At 42.6% G+C, this 4386-nt stretch overlaps 1 non-coding gene across 1 annotated transcript; it reads left to right on the forward strand.

Annotated features, from left to right (window-relative positions):
• The first annotated feature begins 2278 nt into the window (after positions 1-2278).
• trnar-ucu lies at positions 2279-2351 on the forward strand. Its single transcript has one exon. It is a non-coding gene; the product is annotated as a tRNA-Arg (tRNA).
• Positions 2352-4386: the final 2035 nt, after the last annotated feature.

Below are 4386 nucleotides of genomic sequence, written 5' to 3' on the forward strand. Positions count from 1 at the left end.
TCTGAAGACATTTGCTTCTGAACACTTGAGGAGAATAAAAGCATTAAGTCTCTCAGGGCGTAGACAGTTAATTATTACTGCCTAGAATCAGAAACAAGACCACTAAAGATGTGCTCATTTGCTACACATGGATGTTATTTATCGTTTATCTCAAAGGAGCTCATCTCATAATTAAATACCTTTTAATAGGAGCGAACTCCTTATAAGAGCCATTAGGTGGTGTTCATTTCTAAACTTAGTGATAGCTCTATCTGAGAAAATAAAAAGTTTTACATTATTTTTTAAGATAACTGTTTTTACTGAAACCCATTGAGCAAAAGGATGTTTACACACCTTAAACTTTGATTTAATGAATTAATGGATATTTAAAAATGTTTCAATGATCAGCAATTCATGCAAAGGTTAAAAAGCACGAAAATCAACCCTGTTCTACCTCTACTTTTAAGTGCTTAAAGATGAAATTTTTCTGGCATTTCTGCTCAAAAAAGCAGATTGGATAGGGTCAAAAGCTGTGGAAGGATTACCAAGCCCTTATTTTGACAACTCGCGTTTGCAGTTTCAAGAAATAACTTTCAGTCTTAGACCATTTTTCTGTGGGTTTGAATTTCAGCATCTCACATCTGGCAAACTCCACACACACGTGTCTTTATAAAATATGAGTAGAGTTTTATAAAAAGAACAGGCCTCAGTTAGCGTGTTAAATGCTAAAGTTCATGACAGCACAATTAGAAAAACACTGAACACGTATTACTTGTTTAGAAGTGTTTCCAAGAAAAGGCTTCTTCTCTTTAAAATGAGCACTGCAGCACAGCTTAGGTTTGCAAAGTAACATCTAAACAAACCACAAGACTTCTGGAACAATGTCCTTTGGACAGACAAGACCAAAGTGGACATGTCTGGTCATAATGCACAAAACCATGCTGCTGAAGGTGGTTCTGCAAGCTACTGAATCATGGGGTGGACTTAGTGTTTCACAGGACTCTCGACAGTCTTTTTCATATAAGTATATATACATTTATGGTGTGTATTTCTTATTTCATTCTAATTCTGCTCTCTTCTTCAGTCTACTCCCGAACGTGCTTTTCTCTTACACTCAGTTCTCTTCCGATTTACCCGCCTCCTGAAGCTGCTGGTGCAGCAGCAGCAGCTCCAGTCTGTTCAGGTAGCTTTCAACCCCTTGTGGAGCCACTCTGAGGAGGAGGCCTAATATCTGCAGACATCTATGGCCACCGCCCAATCTGTTGCACGCTCCATTCATTTCACGCACTGCCAGAAGTGCTTTGTAATTATCCTGATATTGATGAAGGCTGATTCCAGCAGGTAATCGCTGGCAGTTCAGCTGTTTTTACGCATCTCAGCAAAATGTCTCTATCCATTACCAGTGGCAAATTAATTTCCACTCAATGGCCATACTCGTTGATAATCTCTGAATCAGTGTGTGTGTGTGTGTGTGTGTGTGTGTGTGTGTGTGTGTGTGTGTGTGTGTAAGAAGAACGATAAGTAATTCCTGTCAGAGCTCTGAACCATAGCATATAACTTGCTTTACCCCACACTGTGGGTGTTAGCCTGACACTACATAGTACACTCTGTGTTTTAGTCTCTGTGTGTATTGACTATTGGTTAAAGTAACAGTTTTTAAATGCTGCAGGGGTGGAAATGTTGTTCATTTTCTTTAATATTATACAATTACACATTTTAAACAGTATGACTTTATTAATAACCAAGTGCTAGGAAGACGGGCCTGAGAATGGAAAAAGAAATTGATAGAGGAGCTGGAAATGGGAATAGGAACAGTAGTGGGATTTGAAATAGAAATGGGCATGGAGAAACTGGAATAGACTGGAATGATAGTGGTGTAAATGGGAAATGAAGTAAGCCAACTGGGAGTAAGGACACAAAAGACAGGAATATAAATGGACTAGAGATAGGAAAATACACTCACTGGACACTTTATTAGGTGCACCTTGATAGTAAAGGGCTGAATCACCTTTTGCCTTCAGAGCTTTCTTACTTGTTTGTGGTATAAATTCAGAAAGATGCTTCCAAGACTCATAAAGACTTAATGTTTAATGTAACTAGACCCAGTGATCCAGATCGTAGTTACTCTCTGGTCCTTATGTGGTTTCATGAGTCTCCACAAACAACAGAAACACCGACCAAACAAAGTGAAGCTCAGAGCTCAGCTCAGGAGCTGAATAGGCATTTTCTCCATTCTGTTGTTCACAATGAACCAGCTGTATGCTAAACAATATGTAGTATGTCAAGGTCACTGTGTGTGGCCCCAGTGGCCTAATGGATAAGGCACTGGCCTTCTAAGCCAGGGATTGTGGGTTCGAGTCCCATCTGGGGTGATTTCCAGAAGAGTGGCGCAGCGGAAGCGTGCTGGGCCCATAACCCAGAGGTCGATGGATCAAAACCATCCTCTGCTAGCACTTTTAGACAGAAGCTGGGATTAGAAGTGGTTCCTTTTTGCACTCACTGGTCATGTCTTTAAATCTTCACAGATTTAACAAGGTGCTGGAAACATTCCTCAAAGATTTTGTTTGAGGCCTATCTCCCCTCACCACACTCCCTGCCGGTAACTGATGCCCTCAGGGGTCGGTGCGTTGGTGGTTCTTGGTGTCCGGGGCTGGGCACTCAGATATGTACCAGCTCACTCCTGGTGACTACTTGGCGAGGGCCTGGTGCCTGTTGCTCGGTCAGGCCTCTTCCGGGGCAAAGGGGGCCCTCTGGCCTCTGGGCCTGCGGCTCGGTTCACTCTGGCACAGCTGGCTGCCGGCAGAGCCGGCGGGCACGCCACTGCAGCCCCCTCTGGCTTCTGCTCCGGGGCTACTGGGTGACCCCTCATCTGGGGCAGCTCTTCCCAGGAGGGAGGCATGGATGCCCTTCCGGTGGTCCTCCTTGGGCTCTTGCACTCTGGGGCCTCTGGATGTCTGGAGCCTGGATCTCCTCCATGCCTGCTTCATGCCCTGGGGGACGGGGCTATGGCTCTCTACACCCTCTAGCAGACCGTTACATGGGGAAACCTTTTGAATACAAGCGCGCTGATCCACACAGGTGTGCACACGGGTGTTCACTGTTCATAGACATAAACTACAGCTTTATTGGTTGCTATTTCCAAGCACATTGTGCGCTGTCGGTCCTGCTTGCTACACAACAACATTCAATATTTAGTATTTACTGCTGTTTACACTTAGCTAGATTAATGCAATGGTGTTGTGTTTAGTATGTTGCTCCGTTTTTTTTGCTTGTTTTCTATTCTTTCTCTCTCAACAGGTGATCCAGGAGATTTTTTTTTCTCTTCTTTCTCTTTTTAAGTGTCCTTTCTCACTGTCCCTCTTCCCTTCTGTTTTTCTTTTCCTTCCTCTTTCTTTCTCCCTTTCCTATCCCTCACTCATGTCTATCCTGTCTGTAACAACTGAAAATAAAATAAAATAAATAATAACAACAAAGGTCGATCAAATGGACCAATACGGCAAGGCCGTGATGATCCATTTGGCAAAGTAAATCCATTGGGTATCCTTGTTGGTCTTCAGACAACAATTCTGACGGCTAAAGAACCAAATGGGACAGGCAAAAAAAAAAAAAAAGAAGATTTTGTTGACATCACTGCATCACACAGTTGCTGCTGATTTGACGGCTGCACATCCACGATTATAATCTCCTGTTCCACCTCATCCCAAAGGTGTGCTGTTGGACTGAGATCTGGTGACTGTTCGAAACCTGTTTGATATATAAAAAAACACAAAACGAAGCAACATGTGCTGAAAAATAACACAATGAGTTCTAGGAATTATTCTCAGCTCTTCTCGTTTAAAGGTATCCCTGTTGAATTGACACAAACACAAATATGAGTGTCTCTCATGGCCATGGATGTTCGCTTGGCTCCACACTTCACTTGAGAGTCCCGTAAGTATCTGGCAGCGCTGCCTGATACCGAGCCTGTTTGAGGAAGTAACATGCTTTGGTGTTTACAACAGATTTATCAGGACCGGGCTCAGATGTGTTTCAGTGGGATTTGTGCTCATGTTCAAGACTTTCTGCACGCTCAACACGTGTCACACATGTCTGTGGTTGGGATGATTGCTTTATAGGAATGATACTCATCTCAACTATGTATCTGAGGCATACAGACAAAAAAAAAGAAGCACAGGCATCATTTCCTTAAAATTTGCAAACTAGCAACAAACCCCTCTAAACTAAGAAAAACAGCATCTCACAGTTTATTTGGGTTTCAAATGTCCCAATATCAGAGCTTCTGCTCAGAAGAGAGCAGGAAAGACTTTGAAGCTGATGAATAAGATTGTGCATTAAAGAAATCTATGAAAACTAATATTTCTGCTCCCGTTTTCCCCCTCAAATCTACACTTTATTAAACATGAGGAA

The sequence above is a fragment of the Simochromis diagramma genome, unplaced genomic scaffold, assembly GCF_900408965.1.
Source record: "Simochromis diagramma unplaced genomic scaffold, fSimDia1.1 OVJJ01000107.1, whole genome shotgun sequence".
NCBI lineage: Eukaryota > Metazoa > Chordata > Actinopteri > Cichliformes > Cichlidae > Simochromis > Simochromis diagramma.